The sequence below is a fragment of the Solanum dulcamara genome, chromosome 8 (genome assembly GCF_947179165.1).
Source record: "Solanum dulcamara chromosome 8, daSolDulc1.2, whole genome shotgun sequence".
Lineage (NCBI taxonomy): Eukaryota > Viridiplantae > Streptophyta > Magnoliopsida > Solanales > Solanaceae > Solanum > Solanum dulcamara.
Window position 1 is genome coordinate 57,872,086 of NC_077244.1, and position 24,558 is coordinate 57,896,643.

Consider the following 24,558-nt stretch of genomic DNA (forward strand, 5'->3'; position numbering starts at 1 on the left):
GCAACAAAACTTACTTTAGCACTTTAACTATACGAGTATTTAAATACCCTCCTTAATATTTTTCAAGTGAATTAAATATCTCTTTAAGGGGTGACGTGGCAGAGTGAGTGCATTCACTCTCCTAAAAGCGAGTGAAAAAAAATAAAAAAAGATTGAATTATAAAATCGTACAGTTGGCATTTTTTATTGGCCAATAATTAATTAATATTTAAACAACAACAACAACCCAGTGAAATTTCATAATGTGTATGCAAACCTTATTCCTACCAAGGTAGGACGACTGTTTTCGAAAGACCCTCGGCTCAATAAAAGCATAAAAGGAATAATTAATTAATATTTAAATTATTTTTTATAAATTAAATTTTTTAAAAATATGCTAAATTTCTTATTTAGAGGTAAATGAAATTTGTGGGTCTCATTTTAAAAAAAGATATTTAATCTTTTTTTCTCTCTTTATTTGTTGTCTTCCCCAAATTTTCTTCTCCATTAAAGCATTCTTTATACCTTTCTTCTTCCATATTGATTAGCAATTTCTTCCTTCATCTACATCCCCCCACTTTTGTCTACTACTTCCATTCCACCAATTCTAACAATTTCACAAATATAATTTTTTTGAATTTTGAGTGGCCCATTTTAATTTCTATTAGTTGTGATGCAAAAAATGTAGGTCTATTAATCTTCTTATGTAGCCTTCAATTTTTATTTACGTTGTCAAGAAAAAAAATGACTTTCAAAAATATTTATTTCTCAAGGGGCAAATTTATGGGGTTGGGGATGGAGGAGGGAGGGTTCGAATAAGAATTATTTTTTTTTAAAAATGGTGAATGACGAAAAAAAATCAACCACTAAAGTTTGAAAATGGTCGTTGGAAATGATGAAATATTTAAAATTAATGAAAATGGATTCACATTTTAAATTTTAATTTTAGAAAATGCAGTTTTTTAATTAATTAATTAATTAGAGTAATGAATGAATTTTAATAAGTGTTTAAGGAAAAACGTGAATAAGCCAAAAATAAATAAATTAATAACGTGGTGCTTATATGGTTGTGATGTGGTGCTTACAAGGCGATGGCGTGGCGAGTGAGAGTGGTATTATATTCTCAGGGTGATACTTAATTCACTTGAAAGTTATTAAGGGGGATATTTAAATACTCGTGTAGTTAAAGTGGTAAAGTAAGTTTTACTATCAAGTTTAGGAGGGATTTGATGTATTTACTCCATTACATTAGAAGTTGTAATGTATCATAACGCTGAAAAGTAAAGATTATACATGATTTAAAAAGTAAAAAAACCACTAGATACATCAAAAATGAAAACATTTGGTAAAGAAGGGTTTTTCCATAAAATTACAGATCTAACTTTTCTATCCCCTTTTCAGGATTTTTTCCCCACATTGAGTTTAGAAGAAGAAAATACATCATTCTTCGACTTCTCCTTATCAACATTCAGATTCACCATCGCTAATTGATGCAATTGATCGTGCACTTGTTTGGATCTATTTTCAACCCAACCATCGTCATCAGAATCATAAACATGATCAATATTAGCTACGTTTAGCTGGATAGTACCAATGATAAAAGAAGGAACATCATCCATATGTATCAGGACTTTGAATATGCAAGAAAAAAAATATGAACTGTAAGTTAAAGAAAATGAACTGCTTATTGAGGAAGTTGATATAGATTGACTGGAGAGAAAACTAATTTGAGTTTCAAACTTGTAATTAATTGTTAAGATTGTGGGAGTGAAAATAGAAAGAAAACGAAGGAGTGAAAAAAGGAAGAGGAAAATGTGGGTTTGGAGGAGAGAGAAGCAATGTATCCGATATAATTGAGTTTTGGTTTATAAGAGGGATTTTTGAAATATTTTGAAATGGTATGAAATAATAGAAATTATGGTAAATAAAGATGTGTAGACCTATAATTTTTCCTTAATTAATTTATCATTCGTTACTAACTTACAATCATAACTAAGTGGCTCATGTCCAAAATTTTATAATTCGGCTCCCAATTTTATAAATCCAGAATTTATATAATTCGGTTCTTAATTGTATAAATTCAGAATTTTTATATGTTTATCCTAACTTGTATATAATTATCATATTAACACATTTGATTTGAATAATTTCTAAAAAATTTCTAAATGTATAAATACAGAATTTGTATATACTTACCTATTTATATATTGACAGTGAATTATAAAAATAAAAATACTCATAGAAAATGAAACTATAGCTATAGAGCGTAATTAGGCAAACTGTAGCTAAAGAGGATAATTAAAATACTTATAATAGCTCTCATAGTTAATTCTTCGAATAAATGAGCATGAATTCATGATTTTCTTTTAAAAAATGAGCTTAAAATGTAAAGATTGTTAGTCCGTTAAAGATTAAAATTTTATAAAATAATTATATAAAACATTTATAAAAATTTATATTGTATATTTATAATTATAAAATTGTATATATTGTCTCGTGATCACTAGGGATGCACACTAATTAGTTCGGTCCATTTTTTTATTATCGATTTGATTTGTCAATTTTTGATTTGTAAAGACGATAAATCGATAATCAAATCGATAAGATATTTATTATCTTTTTTTTTAATCTTTAACAGGTCAATTTTTGATTTAGCCGATAAGAAAATGCTCATATAATGATATATACACAATGTTCATAAAACAGAAATAATCAAGAATAAAAGTGCAATAAATTTTTCTACATTGATCACTTTTATTTAAAATAAAATTGTTTGAATCCCTTCTAAAGACTCATGCAATGAATTACAAAAATAACATTAATTGTTTGTCTTTGTCACATTCAAATCTAAAATTGATAAGAGAGAAGGTAATAATAATTTGTGTCGAGAAGAGAACATGTGTCGCACTAGAAAGGGGGGAGACTAGTTTGTGTTGCGTAGGACCAAAAAAATTTCTAAAATTTAAGAAATAGAATTCGTACAATTTTAAATAGTAAAACATTAATTTTACTATAATTTTATTGGATTATCGATTTAACAATTAACTAAAATCATAATACTGAAACCTAATCAATAACTCAATAAAAAAAATTACAGAATCATTAACCCAATAACTCAGTACTAATAAATCAAAAGCAATATTTTTTTCGATTTGATTAATCGAAATAAACAGATATTTGAACCCCTAGTGAACACCCCAAATCCATGGGTGCAAAAATAAGATATTATTATTAAACCAATAAGATATTTATTATCGGTTAATCGATTTTTGGTTTTTAACGATTTGATTTTTGGTTTAACCGATTCGAAAATGCTCATATAATCATATATTCATATTTACACTATGTTCAAAAGAATAGAAATCAAACACAAATTTCTACATTGATCACTTTTGTTTAAGACATAATTGTTCGAACTCGTTCTAAAAACTCATGTAATAAATTGAGAAAACAACTTTAATTGTTTGTCTTTATCACAATCAAATCTAAAATTAAGAAGAGAGAAGGTTATACTAGTTTATGTCGAGAAGAGAGAATGTGGAGGGGTTGATGCTAGTTTGTTTTGCCTACAACCGAAAGTAATACTACATTTTAGAAAATAAGATTGGTAAAATGTTAAAGTCATTGTTACACGATAAAGAGTAAAATCGTAATTTTTATATAATTTTGTTGGAATATCAATTTAACTATTAACAAAAATCATAAAATTGGAAACTGAATTGATAACCCCATAAAAAAATTACAAAACCATTTTAAAATTATTAATCTGATAATTTAATATCAATAAACCAATAATATTTCTTTTGGTTCAATTTATCGGTTAAATCGATTTTTACACACCTCTACTTAAATCTGACCAATAAATTTTGAGTACTAAATGATTATAAATAAAAAACTAGTATAAGTATCCGCGCGACGCGCGGTTAGTATTAAGAAAAAATAATTTTCTTTCTTTGTTCTAATATCAGAATATTGTTTGTAGTTAATTAGCTATGATCATCAGCAATATTAATTTTATAAAGAAAAATTTTGAGATTTTATTAGGGCAAGTATTTTTTTTTATTTATGCACAAAAACTACATGATAAATTATTATAAAATAAAAATATACATATATAGATTGCATCATGATTGACCTTCAATTATATTCCTATTTATGATTGTGCACCACATGTATCATTAATTCAATTATTAAATATTACAAATGCTGGAGCAATTTTTGAGGTTTTTTGGCTTTATATTTAAAACTAAATTATGCGGTTTCGCTTACATTTTTCATATGAAATTATAATATATCTTATCATCTCATATTTAAATAGGACTTATTTATCTATATTTTTATGCTAATAATTTAAAATATTTTTATGCTGAATCAATACATAACATTAGATTAGTGATTTTTTTATGTTATTTCATCCTACTTTACCTATTGAATGACGTGATTATCTTTAATTGAACTTCAAAACATATTTAAAGTGAAAATATTTTTGTGAAGATGTCTTATTAGTCTTTAGAACATATATTAACTTATTCACATGAAATTAAACGTGGTGAAACTATATTCTATCTATAAATGTAATTTTATTTGGATATGTAAATAATTATATGCCAAAAAACTTTTAATCAAATACCTCGTGTGTTTTTGTTACCTTATTTTTGATGTAGGTTTTTATTTATTTTTGATCTAATGCAATTGCTTGTTTTCATAAACCTGCAATATAGACAACCATAGATAGAAAATTCAAATGGAGACAAACATAGAAAATTCAAATGGAGAGGTGAAAAAGACAAAATATTTGTTCTCTTTATTTTATTGTATTTTTTATAGAACTCATCAAGCCTAGATATAAACTTCGTCGAGGCCCTAATCATAATAGCAGAGAATGATTTGAACATGCATACCTAATGAAGGTTCATTTTCGAGCTTCATAAGAACACTCTTGTGAGAGGAAAAAAAAAGATCCAACAATGAACGTGCTTCATTCTCCCCTAAATTAATCATCATACACCTACACATTTATAATCAAAATATTTAATCATAAAAAGATGAAAATTGCTTACTTCTGTACACGCAAATTGTTGCGTCCCAAACGCACACATAAGTATATGTGGTCTTAAAAGTAATATAGTGGCTCTTTTTGAGAGCCGGATGTCGAACTCACAGGGAATATGCAACTAGGCTTAGTTAACTTTGCAATGAATTGAATTATTAATGTGTGTCTCAAAAAGTTGAGTTTGTTTATACCTACGAATGATAATACCAAAACTAGGTGAAAACTGCTTAAAAGATGTCAATTAGAGTTATCAATTTAAAGAAGAGTCCTTAGGTTGTAGCAATTTAAGATTTTCGGTTTAACCTCCTTTACCTTGGTATCCAAGGGGTTCCCAATTACTTATTTACAGGGTTGATTTTACAATTATGATCTTCCAATCTCTAATTGTCTATCCTTGTTGACAGGATAAGCATGAACCAACAAAAATGCATTAATCTTTTCATCCTGTTTAGCAACCAAACATGGTGTATAGATATGTGTCACAATCATTCTATACACTAATTATTCTAGACAACTCTAAAACAAACATGCTCCTTATATTCTAGTGTTCTATCTTCCTTTCATCTTCCGAGTTAAGGATAGACAACAAATATGTTTCAATGGTGATCAAGCATTAAAACAATTAAAACAAGAATATAAGAGTAACTTCATATGAAACCCATTTTCAACCAAAGCAAACAAGAATTAAACCTTCATCTTATGGCTACAACCCAAGAACAAGGGAATTTAGCCCCTCATAGTTTGTGAGATATTTTCATGAATCATTTGTAACATAAACTTGAATTTCAGGTGAAAAGAAAGGAGAAATTATCACCAAATTAGGTCTTCTCTCGTCTTCCTTCCGCTGCTCCCCGACAAGAACAAGTGCTACCCTTTTAGAATATGCAAAAGTGTCAATTATAGTGCTAGAAAACGCATTGGTAAAGCAAATGCACTGAAGTCCGCGACGCATACTTGGGTCATTCCAATAAAACATTTTATTTTCCCGCTTTTGGGACAAATTTAGCTTACCCATGTCCAAGGTCCGCGACGCGGACTTATCACGGACCACATTGCCTCGCCAAATAATGTCACACTTCGATTTTTAATCAACACATTTCAAGGTTCGCGACCACACTGCCTCGTGAAATAATTTCATTTCTTCATTGTTGATTCTTCCTGGCGCGGACTAAACTGTTTTGTCCAATACATTCCATATTTTAGAATAAAAACTGTAGGTCCTTATTTTGTGATGTTGATTTACTTTGTTGCAGTGTATTTTAGTCACCTTGTGATTTTATTTCTCCCTTGAGTTTCAATTTCCATCAAATCATGCTTCTAATGTCCATTTGTACTCAATTAGACCTGAAAGTTTCTAAACATGCTGTTTAGTTACAACAATACGAAATATGCACAATATGAACTCAACTTTAGGAGTTTTGTTTTTAAATCTAGCAATAATTTATCGGTTTTAGTTGCTATTGGACACGTAAATGTGCCCAAGATCACCAGCCCACACTTATGACTTTGTTAGTCCTCGAACAAACTCTCAGTTTTATTTCTATGCTAATCAATTATATGATATATAAAACAATTTCTGTCAAACCACCATGAGTGTACAAATAACTCATTTCACAAACATCTTTTATCTTAGCACTTAACTATTTAAGCACGTTATAAACTCAAAAGTTAACTTTGTGGTGTAGAAATTCATATGGTTTGATGAATTAAAATCTTTTTTGAATTTTCATTCCTTTATTAAACATGTGCCCTCACTGAGAAAGAATTAGCCATACTCTCACAATTACATTCATGGGTATTTAGACCATAATTCGCTCACTCTCTCAAATGAAATCACAAGTTGTTTAAAATGAACCATAGGCCTGCCCTTAGTGTATTAAGAAGCTCTATTGAGGCAGCTAAGACTTAAGGATCACTTAGGACTTTCCAGGTTGTAACATGGGCGAGGAGATGAGTGAATACAAAACTAGACATGTCTAGTCTTGGTTTTCAAGCGCTTTCAGCACATTACATTTTTTTATTCCATTCAAGTATTCCATAACCTTATCCCAATCACTGGGTACTTTTGTTAGCTCAATTTTTCACTTAATTTCCCTTGTGTAGAGAAATTTTTCTTTTTATCTTCAACCATGATGTGGGTGACATTCTTTTCATTTTCCATAGGTTTATCTTCTCCAACACAAGATGTTATTTCAATTTATATCACCTTTGATTTTATTTTTAACAACCTAAGGTTATGGACCTCCTATTTCTCCAATTCATTTTTTCTAAAGCGCTTGGCTTCTTGGATCAAAAGTGTGGTCTCAGACAAAGAAATGGGAATAGGTTTCAAATTAGTCTGCCAAAGAATCAATTAAAGGCTCAACAGGGCTAACTAAGGATTTAACTTCAGGTAGGTACACAGGTGGTTTTAGAATGAGTTTACCAAAGAACCGCCTAGATCCTTCCCTGAAGTAAAAACTTCCTTTATTTTCACTACTCAAACACGTAGGGCAAGTGATTGGATTACATAATTGATCTAACACACATTGCACATGTTTAATTTCAAGATGACAATTCTTCAAAAATTCTAACCACAGTCACATGAACTCAACATCATTCAAAAGCCAACAATCAAGTTTTAGGTGCTTCAGTTAGTCACTTTTTCATGTTCCTACTATCTATACACTTTGGTAGTTTGGCAAAATACTTTATATACCTTACAACTATCTAAATTCTTTTTTTTGTACGGTTTAAAAGGGACTATTCATGGCCAAAGAATCGAAAACAAATGCCATGGAACTCAAAAAAATTCGCAAAAAAATATATCAGTAAGAACAAAAATAAAAAAGCATAACTCTAGATAACTCACACATAAATCTAACAAAACAACCACACTTTATCAATCTATCTAAAAATCATCAAACTAGTAGCAAAAAAAATAAACAGAATAATTAGCAGAATTAAACAGACGTCCACTCCACACTTTAAGTTGGGTACTGTCCTCAGAGCACAAAATAGTAGACTTTCCTGTCTACTCATCCATATGACCACCGGCATTTGCATCCTCCTCTGCTAGCGGGTCAAAGTCTGTGGCTTCCAAGTCTGATTCTACATCCGTAGGGATATCATCTGCAGTTGGCTCGTAGAAATCTGGTCCCAATCCAAGAATAACCACGGCGTGCTCATTCAGCGGGTATCACCTCTAGACTTTTCGAAGCTCCTCATCAGTTGACGAACGTCCTCCTGTGCGGTGGCGCAGTATTTTAAGGCCAAACATATGGGCCGTAATCATGTCATCGCACCTTGCGCGTTCCTGTGTAGTGAGAACTGGGCCATGAGTGTAGTCAGGCCTCTTGATGTTTGTGACATCAAATGAATCTGATGGGAGAGGGGCTATATAATCATATTATTCCTCGGGGACCCCTGCTCACCGACATATTTCTGTAATAAGGCCGTCGAATGCATATTCCCTACCTCTATGCACCTTACACTTTCGGATAGTGGACTTGATCACCGCACCAATATTCACGTCTATCCCTTTCATGAAGGCATAAACCAAGCACACCCTGTCCCGTGTCAGCTCTGTGTAGTATAGGCCCAGAATCAGACTGTGCATTATAATTTTTATCCATTATTGCGCTTCTTTGTTGAGATGCGCGTAAGGAAATATGCTATGATAGCCACGCAACTCGTGATGTACCCACTTAGCCGTAGATAAAGGCTCACACAAAGTGTGTCTAATATCTTGGTATGGTGGTGAATATTCAGGTCTTTTAGTGCGGTGGTCGACATCTTAGGAGTGCCCAGTAATTCATTTATGGCCATAGAGGAGAGGGGAAAATCCACCCCTCGAACTGTTATAAAGTGTGTGCGCTGATCTGATTGATAGTTGACATAGAATTCACGTACTATATGCAGGTTGCATGGCCTTGGTTCAGTAAATAGGAACTGCATATTCCGCTCCTCTAGCTCTGCAAAATGTGAGGGTAGTCCCTGGCCAGTTTCTCCTCATAGATCAGCATGTCTGAAAGATAGCGCGCCTCAGTGTGGCACTTGTACCAATTCTTACCACTGGGGTGTACTACCTCCATGCCATATCGACGAGTCTGACTCTGAGGCATTAATGGAGCCAGTAGTATAGAGGGTACTCCTCTATTCCTCTTCTTGTTCCCTGGGGCTGCCGGCTCTTTTTCTGGTCTTCTACTAGTTGACATGTTTATTGCAAATAACTCAGCCAACAACAACACATAAGACCTTGACTGAGCATTAGAACTTAGGGCCTGTACCCCACATTTACACATTTCATTAGCACACAAATGATATGAAGGTACTCAAACTTCCCTTCATTTGACTACTATGCACAAATATGCTAACAAACCAACCCATACTTCACAATTATTAACAAGGTGATTCCCATTCTATATGAATTCCAGAACAGTCCCCTTAATATACCATATTTTTGGGACGAAAATAATTAACCTGCATAATCGAACACTACAACTATTTCAATCCAAACTTCACAACACTACTTTATCACCCTCACTAAACTTATAATTACTCTAAAAATCAACCTAACATTTTATTAAAGGTTAAGCATAAATAGGCATATAACTTCATCTTTACTGCAAGCATGATTTGAAACACAATAGACTTTATCCCACACTTATTCACAAATCAAACTCAACTTCAACTCATTAATATATGCATGTTTATTCAAGAATTCAACACACAATACCCATAACCATTACAAAACCCATAACCCTTTAAGCATAAAAAATAGGGTTAGAGTTCAAAAACTAAACTCTTAGTCAGTTAATCATCACACACAATTTCTACGCAATTGTTTTACTCATACCCATAAGCACTTCATTCTAAAACTCAATGGAAATCAATTAAAGGCTAAAGAACTCACTATATATAGATTGCAACAATTTAGGTCATCAAAGTAGATCAAGAACACATACCTTTTTGGTGATGAAGTAGAAATTTCACAGAAATTGGTTTGAAAATTACAAAGGGCGTCGCGGATTTGAGAGAGTTTTGAGAGTTCAAGATGAAGAAAAATGTTTGAAATGAGGAAAAATAGGGTTAAAGGGGTTTTAAAATTGTTTTCAGCGGGTCTACCCATTAAAAATGGGTCAAACCCGTCTTTTTATCTTCAGTTTTCCAAAAAATGCTCCAGGTCCGCATCGGTTTTAAGTCCCAAAATTCTAAAAAAATTTTTTTGTTGAAATTAGCCAGGTCCACGACACGGACTTGTCGCAGACCTTACTATTTCGTGTTCAAAATTCTTAAATTGTATTCCTCTTGAAAATAGGCCAAGGTCCGTGATGCAGACTTATCGTGGACCAAACTGGTTTTGCATTCCAAGATTCCAAATTGCATTTTTATGCTAAAATAAGCCAAGTCCGCGATGCAGACTTGGCGTGGACTTTTCTTGTGAATTATTTTTCAACATCAATTTTTTTTCGAAACATACTTGGGCAACATTTTCACTGAAATGAAGTAGGTCCACGACACAGACTTTTCGCAGACCACACTGTTTGTGCTTCGTCCAAATCTCCTTTTTTATGCTCTTTTATTTTACAAACTAGCTTATATACTCAACAACATTAAATGTTAGTAAAACCAAAATAAGCAACTAAAATTTCTAATTAAAACACACAATACCTCATGGGTTGCCTCCCACGTAGCGCCTAATTTATTATCGCAGCATGACCTAGCTATTGCTTCACTCATTGTCCAATTCTATGACTTTCTCCTTACGATCAACATCCTCCCGAAGTAATGCTTAATCCTTTGTCCATTAATAAAAAATGTGGACGTTTTCATTGCATTCTAAAATTCTACATCTCCATGTGGTGTCATACGCACGACTTCGAAAGGTCCACTCCATTTGGACTACAACTTTCCTAGAAAAAGCTTAAGTCTAGAGTTAAAGAGAAGTACCTTTTGTCCTGGTTCAAAAGTACGAGTGATGATGTGCTTATCGTGCCATCGCTTGGTTTTCTTCTTGTAAAGCTTGGCGTTTTCATAGGCGTGAAGCCTAAATTCTTCTAACTCATGCAACTGATCTAACCTCTTCAGTCCTGCTAGCTCAGTATCAAGGTTGAGCTTTTTGGTTGCCTAGTAGGCTTAATGCTCTAGCTCCACCGGCAAGTGACATGCTTTACCAAACACCATTTGATAAGGGGATATTCTGATGGGAGTTTTATACGCAGTTCTATATGCCCATAATGCCTCATCTAGCTTTTTTGCCCAATCCTTCCGTTATGAATTGACAGTCTTTTGCAGAATTTGCTTCACTTCCCTATTAGAGACTTCCACCTGTCCACTGGTTTGTGGATGATAAGCTGTGTCCACCTTGTGGCGTACCCTAAATTTGTCTTAGAGGTTCTTCACTGTTTGATTGATAAAATGTGATCCTCCATCACTTATAATTGCCCTGGAAGTTCCAAAATGAGTGAAGATGTGCTTCTTTAGGAACTTGCTCACCACCTTTGAGTTATTCGTGGGAAGGGCTACTGCTTTAACCCATTTGAATACATAATCCATTGCCAGCAATATATATTGACTCCCACAAGATGTTGGAAATGAACCCATGAAATCCATTCCCCATTCATCGAAGATTTCAACCTCTAAAATGTTGTTCAACGGCATTTCATGTCTCCTTGAGATTGTGCCTATTCGTTGACACTGATTACAACTCTTTACATACCCTGTAACGTCTTTGAACAATGTAGGCCAAAAGAACCCAGACTAAAGTACCTTATGCGCAGTGTATTCTCCTCCATGATGGCCGCCGTATAGTGATAAATGGCAACTATACAACACTTGGTGCACCTCCGCTTCTAGTACACATCTCCTAACTATTCGGTCAACACCCTGCTTGAAAAGATATGATTTATCCCATAAGTAGAACCTAGCATCATACATAAGCTTTATCTTTTGCTGCGACATAGCATCAGGAGGAAACACTCCACTAATAATGTAGTTCACGATATTTACATATCATGGGAGTTCTTGTACTTCTATTGCCAACAGTTTCTCATCTGGAAACTCTTCTTTTATCGATTTCTGCTCACCTACATGGGATGAATCCTATAATCTTGATAGATGGTCTGCTATTTGATTTTCGCATCCCTTCCTATCTTTGATTTCAATATCGAACTCTTGTATCAACATAATCTATCTGATGAGCCTTGTCTTGGCATATTTCTTGTTGAATAGGTACCTAAGAGCTGTATGGTTAGTATAAACAATCACTTTTGTACCTACCAGGTAAGAGCAGAATTTATCGAATGCATAAACCAATGCCAACATTTCCTTCTTTGTGATCGTATAGTTGGCCTGAGCAGAGTCAAGAGTTTTGCTGGCATAATAAATGGAGTGAAAAATTCTCTCCTTCCTTTGTCCCAGAACTGGTCCCACTGCTATGTCGCTTGAATCACACATCAGCACAAAAGGTAACTCCCAGTTAGGAGCTATCAGGATGGGGGTTTCAATCAGCTTCTGCTTTAAGAGTTCAAAGGCCTGCAAACATTTATCATCAAAATAAATTTTACCTTCTTTTCAAGCAAACTGCACATGGGTCTGCCAATCTTTGAAAAAGCTTTGATGAATCGCCGATAGAATCTGGTATGACCTAGAAAACTGCGAATTCCATTCACTAAAATTGGTGGTGGAAGTTTCTCAATTACTTTAATTTTAGCTTTGTCTACCTCTAAACCATCTTATGACACTTTATGGCCTAACACAATACCCCCTTTTACTAGGAAATGACATTTCTCCCTGTTTAAGATGAGGTTTATTTCTTCACACCTTGCAAGTACTTTCTCTATATTTTTCAAACATAGATCAAACGACTCTCTAAAAATTGAAAAGTCATCCATGAAAACCTCTACAAACTCTTCCACCATATCATGAAATATCGCAATTATGCACCTCTGAAAAGTGGTAGGAGCATCGCAAAGACCAAATAACATACGCTTGAATGCATACGTCCCATAGGGGCATGTGAATGTTTTCTTTTCCTGATCCTATGGTGCAATGGTAATTTGATTGTAACCTGAATACCCATCTAAGAAATAGTAGTACTCTTAGCCTGATAACCTGTCAATCATTTGGTCAATGAAGGGTACAGGGTAGTGATATTTTTTTGTGGCATCATTCAACTTTCTGTAGTCCATGCATATGCGCCATTCAGTTATTGTTCTTGTGGGAATTAACTCATTTTTCTTATTAGTCACCATAATTATCCCCCCCTTTTTTGGTACACATTGAACCGGGCTCATCCACTTACTGTTAGAGATTGGGTATATTATGCCTGCATCTAGCCATTTAATTATCTAATTTTGTACATGCACAAATCAGGGCTGATACCGTGAAGATCAACCATTTGCCATCCGATTGTCTTTTTGTGTCTCTTTAGCACATCAAGTGCTGCTATTTTGTAACACCCCTTAAAATTTTTCCCTAAGATTCGGACCTTTCTTGTATTCGGGTAGGGTCGAACTCGAGTATTGTAGAGTATTTGCATGAGTAAGAAGAGTCTTTGAGAAATTGAGCAGCGTTGGAGGTGATGTGGGGTCATGAAGGACCCCTAGGACCAAATCAAATCCAAAGGATTCGTCGTGGCTAAGTTTGAGGAGGAGTTCGCATAAGGGGTTGACTTCGAATGACCGTATCTTTTAAAAGACGACAATCTGGATGGCCCACGACCTATCAAATTAAAGATCGTCGAGTCTTGTTTCCAACGCTACCAAGAATGTAATTTTTGGAGTTTGGAGTCGAAAGATACGATGATCCTAAGACGAACTAGCACAGCAGGGATTTCAGGCCTGGATTGCAATTGCTGGAAAACTGGGCTTGGCGCCACAGTGGCGCGATGCGCCACTATTGCGCCAGGAACATGCTTCAGTAGTTTGGTCCCTAGCACGGCGTGCCACTACGAGGTGTGCAGGGTTTTCAAGCCAATTTCCAGAACCCAGAAAGATTTGGCCTTAGCACTGTAAGGGCGCGATGCGCCACTATTGCGCCAAAAATGTGCCTCAGTAGTTTGGTCCTTGGCGCGGCGTGCCACTACGAGATATGCAGGTTTTAGGCATAATCAGCCTGGCGCTGCAATGGCGCGATGCGCCACTATCGCGCGAGGAGCATTTTTGCCTATTTTTAGAACTTTATGAGGAGGGGCAATTTGGGAATTCACCCAAATTATATATGTATCATCCTTGGGCATTTTGGGATCAAAATTTGCAGCCTCTCTCTCTCTCTCTAGAAAAGCCTTAGAAAACTCTCTCTTCTTCATCTTCTTCTTTTTCTTCTTCTCCATTTTCAACAAGAGATTGTTCCAAGAGCTTCAAGACTTCAAGCTTTCCATTGAAGACCCAACAACAAGGTTTCTTCAAGAGTCTATTATAAGGTATGTAAGGCTATCCAAAATATGGGTTGAGTCCACCTATGTGACCTACTCTTGCTTTGAGGTTAGAGGTCCATGATAATGGAGTTTCTTAGTATGGTTTATGTTTGAATGAGTTTTGTCTCCTATTAATTTGACTTTATTGGTGTTGATGTTGTTGAGCTAAGAAGTTCCTAAAACCTTCATGTTAGTATGAGTTGATGGAGATGACTTATTATTATGTTTTGTTGATCTCTTTAACCATGTGATTATGTTGCATGAGTCAATCTTCTTGAATATACTATTCTACTTGAATTGTTGGGTTAAAGCCTTAGAGTTGAAATGAGAATAGAGTTGATGAGTTGGCAATGTCCCACATGAAACTAGCCGTGAGGGCTTGTTTGAGATAATTGGAGGAAGTCTTATGAGCATAGAGTCATGGGAGAAGTATCGAGCACCGAGGCGGGCGAGAGTATAGTTCGTACTCGAACCCCAGAAACTACGCCGCCAATGTAGGCAGGGATGGAACCGTTAAAGTCGGATGCTTCCCATGGGATCGAACCGTTAAAGTTGGATGTTTCCCATTTATTTGTCCTGAAATGATAGGACTTGACTAATCGATGGAATCCATGATTAGGGAGGTGTTCATGTCCTGGCAAGGTATGAACAGACGTGGCAACAACGTCTGATTATTGTACTATCACTGGCTCATACGTGATGGTTGTCGGATAAGAGAAACTCCCATCTAGTTCTTGATAGTACTCCGAGTCAGTTGAGTTGAGTGGCTTGTGATTGGTCCCGTCTAAACCATTTCTTGTTAGACTAGGGACACTTGAGTGAGTTGTTATGTATATATATATGAGTGAGATCCTGAGTTGATATTGATGTCTTCTTGATGTTTGTTTCATCTGGCCATTTTACATAATCGTACATTTCATGTACTAACGCCATTTGGCCTGCAACATTTCATGATGCAGAGACAGGTACTAGAGATCATCAACTGGCGCTCTGTTGAAGATCTACATATACTTCCTGCCAGTTGGTGAGTCCTCCTAGTTTCCGAAGGATGTTGAGCTTTCTTGTATAGTCTTGTTGTTGTTTCCTTTATTTTGATTGTTGGTAGCCATGGGCTTGTCATTGGCACCTTCTAGACTTTGATAGAGGTTTCATAGACTAGAGTGTGGGAAGGTTGGACTGCTACTCTTGAGAAGTCTTATTATATTTGTTTTGATGAGTTGATAGTGATTGACCCTCGGCCCTTATATTATGAATAGTATGTTATGATTGAACCCTCCTTTGAGTGAATGTGATTGAATGATAGTGTGACTGAATCAGGTGGTTCGCTTGAAGGTCAGAAATGACTTTTGAGTGCCAGTCACGTCTAGGGTACCCTCCCGGGGCGTGACATGTGACCTGTGCCTCAGACAAAGCAGATGAAAGTATTACAGGTAAGGTATTATTTACTCCAAGAAAAATATATATGAGATGTGCTGATAATTGTTTCAACTCCAATTTAGGAGCTTCTTCCAAAGAAGGCTTGGGTGAAGGACCCAATTCTATGTTCAAAGGTTCCACATTCTTTTTTCACATGCTGATATTTGGCATATCAACCACACTAGCTAACTCTTTAGCTTCTATGTCCTCTTCAATAGCTTGACCCATCACTATTGCCAACAGATCATTTGCTACAGTGCATTGAGCTAAGACTTCCTCATCGATGATGGTTATAGTAGACAACTCCTCATAGACTACAGGCAACTTCAGTGCATGATATACATTGAACACTTCCACTATATCATATGCTTCCATAGTTAATCTACCTGCAGCCACATCAATAAGTGCCCCGCCGGTTGCTAAGAACGGGCGTCCCAAGATAAAAGGAACATCAGGATCAGACTCAAAATCTAAAATAACAAAATCAACAGGAAAGATGAGGGATTCCACTTGTACTAACACATCTTCAATAATACCGTCAGGTCTAGCTACGGAACGATCAGCTAACTATAACAAAATAGTAGTTGGTTTAAGTTCTCCCATACCTAATGTTTTGAGCATAGATCTAGGCATTAAGTTAATACTAACACCTAAATCATAGAGACCTTTTACATTACTTTACTTACCAATAATCACATGTACTGTGAAACTACCTAGATCTTTTTGTTTAATTGAAAGCTTAGCTTTGTTCAAGATTTTTGAACTACACTCTTCAGTGAGTGTCACTGTTTCGAATTCAACTAATTTTCTCTTATTGGCCACAATATCTTTGACAAACTTAGCGTATTTTGGGATTCCCTCCAAAACATCAATCAAAGGTAAATTAATTTGCACCTGTTTTAACAAGTCTATGAACTTTGGAAAATACTCCTTTTCTTTCTTCTTTTTAAACTTTTATGGAAAAGGGGGAAGAGGTTTTGTCTTTGGTTCCTCGACTGCTTTTGATCCGTTGGGTTCACCTTCTTCCCTAATTTTCTCTTTGCCTTTTACCTCTGCTGATTTAGCTTTGGGAGCCAATTCGATGAGGGGGAGACTACTGCAAGTACTCACAACATTCACCTATTTGGAATTTAGGTCAGTGTTACCTGATAAACCCCCTTGTTGGCGAGAACATTGTGCACTTGTCAATTGCCCAAGCTATTTTTCTAAATTCTGAGTAGCTAACTGATTTTGACGACAGCTAACTTAGCCTGATCTGTCATGATTTTTTTCAACATATCCTTCATACTCATGCTTCCTGATTTTCCTGATCCTTGATTACCTTGACTTTGATTATTGTATTCTTGACCATGATTGTTGCACTGTTGTCCACCTCCTTGTGGTCTGTATTAAGTTTGCCTTTGCTGTTGGTTCTGCTGATTTCCACCCATGAGAAGTTAGGATGGTTTCTCCAATTTGGGTTGTAAGTGTTTTCATAGTTATTGTTACCACCACTCCTAGGTGCATTCCTCACAAAATTTATTGACTTCAGATTTGCTCCACAATATTCAGCTACATGTTCACTGCTTCCACATACTTCACACCATATGTGTTGTTGCATAACCATGCTCACCGAAGCTTGCTATTGTCCTTTTTGCTAAAGTATTAAAATGCGTTGTCATCATATTTTGCATTGCTGCAATTTGGGCTGTCAATGCAGTTACCGCATCAACTTCTAACATGCTTACTTTCTTTTGAACAATTGATCTAGCATTCCTCCGTTTCTCTCTGGGTTTCCTTGAGATATGCAATTAAGCAACGTATATAGTTCATCATAGGTTTTCTCTAATGCTTGTCCACCTGCATCAGAATTAAGAAGAATTTTGGTATTGGGTTCCAGCCTTTTTATGAAGGTATGAATCAATACCTCATTAGCTTGATAATGGCGAGGGCAACTAATGAGTAATGATTTAAATCTTTCCCAAGATTGGTATAAATTTTCTCCAAATTTTTGCTTAAAGCTCAAAATTTTCAGCTCTCAACTTAGCCGTCTTCCCGAAGGAAAGAACCTAATAAGAAATTTGTGAGTCAAATCGTTCCATGAAGTGATTGAATTTGGTGGTTTCGATTACCACCTCTTAGCTTCCCCTAACAAGGAAAAAGGAAACAATGTTAACCTTACATAGTTAGGAGATACCCCATTAGGTGTATAGTGTTGCTAATCTCCAAAAAAATTTGGATGTGGACTTGGGGATCTTCATGTGATAAACGTGTAAACTGATCATTAGAGTTCAACAATTATACCATGTTCTGTTTTAGTTCAAATCTTCCTCCAGCTAGAGGTTTTTGGATGCTAAAGGTGATATTTGTTATGAGTGGGACTACCACATCACGCACTTTCCTGGCTGCCATCTCCACATGAATTGGCAGAACTCTCCTTCTAAATTGTGATTATCCGCCAGATTAAATTTATGTACTAAGTTTTTCAAAGATGCTATTCGCCGCTTTCACTAGAAGAATTATTCAGGCTCGGATAATGGATCTACAAGCTCCTTGCCTCTATCCAATGTAATATCTTAGTTACCTGCAACAACTCTTTTGATCCCAGACCAAGTTGTTAACACTAGCACTAATAATAAAGAAACTTTGCAAAGATAGCTATTGACAAATTAAACATAAGTCCTCGATAACGACGCCAAAAACTTATTCCATCCAAATGAACACGCAAGTATACGTGTTCTCAAAAGTAATATAGTGGTTCTTTTTGAGAGCCGGATGTCGAACCCACAAAAAATATGCAACTAGACTTAGTTAACTTTGCAATAAATTAAATTATTAGTGTGTGTCTCAAAAAGTTGAGTTTGTTTATACCTATGAATGATAATACCAAAACTAGGTGAAAACTACTTAAAAGATGTCAATTAGAGTTATCAATTTAAAGAAGAGTCCTTGGGTTGTAGCAATTTAAGATTTTTGGTTTAACCTCCTTTACCTTGGTATCCAAGGGGTTCCCAATTACTGATTTACAAGGTTGATTTTACAATTATGATCTTTCAATCTCTAATTGCCTATCCTAGTTGACATCTTAACTACATCGTTCAGCGGGGATAAGCATGAACCAACAAAAATGCATTAATCTTTTCATCCTGTTTAGCAACCAAACATGGTGTATAGATATATGTCACAATCATTCTATACACTAATTATTCTAGACAACTCTAAAATAAACATGCTCCTTATATTCTAGTGTTCTATCTTCCTTTCATCTTCCGAGTTAAGGATAGACAACAAATATATTTCAATGGTGATCAAGCATTAAAACAATTAAAACAAGAATATAAGAGTAACTTCATATGAAACACATTTTAAACCAAAGCAAACAATAATTAAACCTTCATCTTATGGCTACAACCCAAGAATAAGGAAATTTAGCCCCTCATAGTTTGTGAGATATTTTCATGAATCATTTGTAACATAAACTTGAATTTCAGGTGAAAAGAAAGGAGAAATTATCACCAAACTAGGTATTCTCTCGTCTTCCTTCCGCTTCTCCCCGACAAGAACAAGTGCTACCCTTTTAGAATATGCAAAAGTGCTAATTATAGTGCCAGAAAACGTATTGGTAAAGCAAACGCAGTGAAGTACGCGATGTGGACTTAGGTCATTCCAATACAACATTTCATTTTCTCACTTTTGGGATAAATTTAGCTTACCCATGTCCAAGGTACGCGATGCGAACTTGTCTCAGACCACACTGCCTCGCTAAATAATGTCATTTCTTCATTGTTGATTCTTCATGGTCAAGTCCGCAATGCGGACCTAGCGCGGACTAAACTGTTTTGTCCAATACATTCCATGTTTTGGAATAAAAAGTGTAGGTCCTTATTCCGTGATGTCGATTTGCTTTTTTGCAGTGTATTTTAGTCGCCTTATGATTTTATTCTCCCTTGAGTTCTAATTTCCATCAAATCATGCTTCTAATGTCCATTTGTGCTCAATTAGACCTGAAAGTTTCTAAACATACTATTTAGTTACAACAATACAAAATATGCACAATATGAACTCAATTTTAGGAATTTGTTTTTTAAATCTAGCAATAATTTATGAATTTTAGGTGCTATTGGGCACGTAAATCTGCCCAAGATCACAAATCCAAACTCACATTAGCAAAATTGTGACTAATATTGTACTTCAAATCCTTTTCCAGGCTATTGTACAGTTATACTATATATAAAAATATCAATCTAAAGAAGCATGAAATATTTATATTTGCATAAAAGAGCCTTGCATTTAAATGTAGAAAAGATATATATTTTTTAAAAATGATAAAATTGATGAAAGTAATAAAGTTTGACCTTTGAACTGACAAGCCTGCTACCATATATACTTTCATTTGAAGATGTCTCATAAATTATCACTCTGCATCCCAACCTCAAAATTTGTCATTGGGGACGAATCGAGCAAAGAAAAAATAAACATAAAAAAAGAATTCAGAAAAAATAGCTAACAAAACTACATATAAAAATATCAATTTATTTTCAAAACCTGCATTCGTCAAATCTGAAGCATTGATCGGAGACAATCATGAATATTGTAAGGGGGTCAACTCAGAATGATCTAAGCCACTTCGACAGCGTAACACTTAAACTCAACCCTTTCTTTCTGTTCACTCAATTTTATTTCACACTTAGACAATGCTTACGAATATAAAAACATACCAGCACGTACAGGAATAAGTTCCAACTTTGTATTAAACTCGTGCCACAAAGAGCACACAAAATCAGCCTTACAAAATTCTGACCCAATGACTCTCTCTGACTGTGGCTGGTCTGCTTGTGCCATTAAATAGGCCACAACACCCAGTCACATGTCAGTCATGTGTCATACAAAGTCAGTTGAAATCTCCAACTAAAAAGCCAAATTCGAATTTTAAATTAACAAGTCTATCCATAAAGCTGACAAGGCCAAAACGGCTAGAAACTGTTCAACAGCCCAACTGCCCACGTGGGAAGCCTTTTTTTTGTGCCAAAATCTGTCTCTAGCCACCCAAACTCGCGCTTGCCCACGTGCCTGCACTGTGACTAGGTCCTGCCTCGCACAACTTGCCCTTGTGGTCCAGTCTCCTTATCGTTTGTCCTTTCGTCCAGCACTTAGCCCACACTTGTTTAGCCATGACCTTGCAATGATCATAGCCTTGCCTTGCCTTAACTTGCCCGGCCCTTGTCATGTCTTAGCCACGTCTTTCCTTGCATACCTTAGCCACGACATTGCTAAGGTCTTGTCAATTGAACTTAATTTTGACTAATTACATTGGGCCTTGACTAGGATCATCATGTAAATTCCTAGTTAAGATCGAGCCTCTCGAACCATCAAGTTGAGGGTCTAACAAACTTCCGTCACTAGATGAGCTCATCGTCCTCGATGAGGCAGAATCTAAGTACGCCTTGATCTCATTCTCAAACTGCCACAATAATGAACGTTTCTCCCATGTAGCATCGCATACTGGCTTCTCTCTCTATTGAACCAGAAATTTTGTTCGCCGATTTTTCTTGCTTTGACCCAAAGTCCTATGATTTAGAATCCTCTCAAGTTGTTCTTCAAACTGCTTTCTAATAACAAGAGGAGCACGTGTGGTTGCTGACCTTGTTGGATCCTCAACATCTTCATGAAAAGGCTTCATAAAAGTCACATGGAAAGTAGGGTGAGTTTTTAATATTTTCGGAGAGTTCAACCGATAAACAAATTCACCCACCTTCTTTATGACTTCAAAAGGTCCATCATATTTCAAAATCAGTCCACGATGAATCGTCTTGATACTAATTTTCTTCCAGATTTGGGGAGTAAGTTTTAGCAACACCTTATCCGCAACCAAAAATTCCAAAGCACGCCGATGTTTGTCAGCATACTTCTTCATTTATTTTTCTACCTTCCTCAAGCTGTTTTGCGCCTCATCTAGCAACTCTTGATTATCTCGCGCATACTTGTAAGTAGCAGGGAAACTGCCTTGTGATTTAGACTTAGCAAATTCCAGTGGTGTGTTAGGTTAAATTCCCAACACCAACTCAAACAGACTCTTCTCTGTTGCTGGCGACCTATGCAGTTTGCACCAGAACTGTGCACTTTCCAACAACTCAACCGAATACCTCTGACTTACAGTCATAAGTGTCTGAGATATTTTTCAAGCAGATGATTGATCCTTTCAATCTGTCCATCAGTTTGTGGGTGGTTTATCGTTGAAAACTATAAATCAATACCCATCATTTTGAATAAAGAAGTCCAAAATCGACAGTAAACCTAACATCAAGATCACTCACAATATTCAATAGAACACCAAAATTCTTCACAACATTCTTATAGAAAAACTCAGCAGCTATTTCAGAAGAATACAAAGTAGGGGTAGCAATAAATGTTGACACCCAATTTTTACCCTCGACAACGTAATTTTTACAAAAAATAATAATAATACAATAATAATAAAATATATATATATATATATAATTAAATAATTATAATAATAATAAAAAAAATGAAATATACATATATGGTATCATCATTTTAAATTAATTTCTCTCTCTCTCTCTCTCTATATATATATATATATATTTATAAAATAATTCTTGAATATAATATATTTTATTATTTATTCAAAAAAATTGTTTCAAAAGATTTTTATTTTTAAAATAAATAGCTCTGTTAATTAGTTGGATTTTAATTAATAGACTCATATTTCAAGTTAATTTATTTAAACTGAAGTTAGTTATTTACTTTGTAAAAAATGAGAGGTTTGTTAATTAATTAATGCACACTCATCTTATTTTAATTTTAGACTTCTTCAATTTTAATTAAATTAAAATAATTGGCTTTTATAAAACCATGCATATTTTCAAGTGTATTTTAAATAATTTGTTATCTTCATAACACATGCATTTTTTTGTTATATAATCATTATCTCTTAGTAATATTTAAATTTGACTTATAAAAAGAAAATTATTATTTACCATAATTAATTATTTTGTAAATTAATAATTAGTTACAATGAGGTTAATCATTTTACTTTTGTTAAAATTAAGAAGATCGTAAATTAATTCGTCTAATTTGATAACCAATTTCACTAATTAATTTTACGTTTTCATTACTTCTCCTAAATAACAAATAATTAATATTGAATTAACAATTTTTTTTATTATTTTTATTCTTCCATTAATACTACAACACGCAAATAATATATATGCCATTCCTCGTCAAAAAATAAAAATAAATAAATCAATCAATAAATAATAATAATAATAAATAAAGAAATTAAATATATATATATTATTTATTCATCCGAAAATAAAAATAATTAAAAATAAAATAATAATATTCTGCACACCTTTTTGTCCCTCTTTTAAAATAATAATAAATAAATAAATAATTAAATAATGTTAATCTTCCGTAAAAAAATAATAATAATAATAATAAAAAATAATAATAATAATAATAATAATAAAAATATTTTAATTTACTACCCATATCTATATTAATACTATATTAATAATGCCCATCACCCGTTGTCCCCTATTTAAAAAATAAATAATAATAAACATTAAATAATAATAAAATATATAATTGTTTTCTTTTCATCCAAATAATTTTAAAAAATGAATATAATATATATATATATTCCGCCGCACTTTTGTACCATTTTAATATATATATATATATATATTATATTCATCTGATTTTTTTTTATTATTATTTTTTATTTATCTTTTTAATAAAAATTAAAACATTAATATTATTTTAATCCACGCGTGCCCCGCCCATCATTCTTTGTCCATTTTAAATATATATATATATATATATATATATATATATATATATATATATATTATATATTCACCCGAATTCCTATTTAAAAAATAAAAAAATATGTATAAAAAATAAAAAATATGTATTCTTTCATCCGATTTTTTTTTTTAAATAAAAATAAAAATATATATATAATAAATAATTCATCCAATTTTTTTTAAAATAAAAAATATAAATAAAATATATATTATTATACACATGTTTTGTCCCCCTTCCCATATCTCTATACCATTTTTTATTCCACGCTTGTCCCCTGCACATATACCCATATTAATATTATATCTCTTTTCCAAAATATATATATTCAAATCCGATTTTATTTTTAAAATAAATAATTAATGAAATAAAAATGAATAATATTAATTTATACCACGCGTCCCCATATATATGTATATCCGCGCATGCCCCTTCCCATCCCCCTTTTTCTTTTTTCCAGAAAATACTTTAAATTAACTAACCCATGCTTGTCCCCTCCATCCCCCTTTTCTTTTTTTCAGAAAATATTTTTTAAATTAACTAACCATTCTTGTCCCCTCTCATCTCCCCATACATATATATATTTAATGTACATTTTGTCTTCTTTAAAAAAAAAAGCATAACTAGTAATAAAATAAAAGAAATAAATATATATATATATATATATATATATATAATTAATAATAATAATCGGCTATATATATAAAAGATGTACATATATATAGACATATATTCCAAATATATATATATATATACATATATATATATAATTTTAAATAACATTCATTATTATAATAATAATTTTACTCATCCAACATACATTCCACGCGTGTTTCCCTTTATATACCAAATAATACTATTTACCCATTATATATATATTCATCGGCCAACCTATTCAAAATAATAA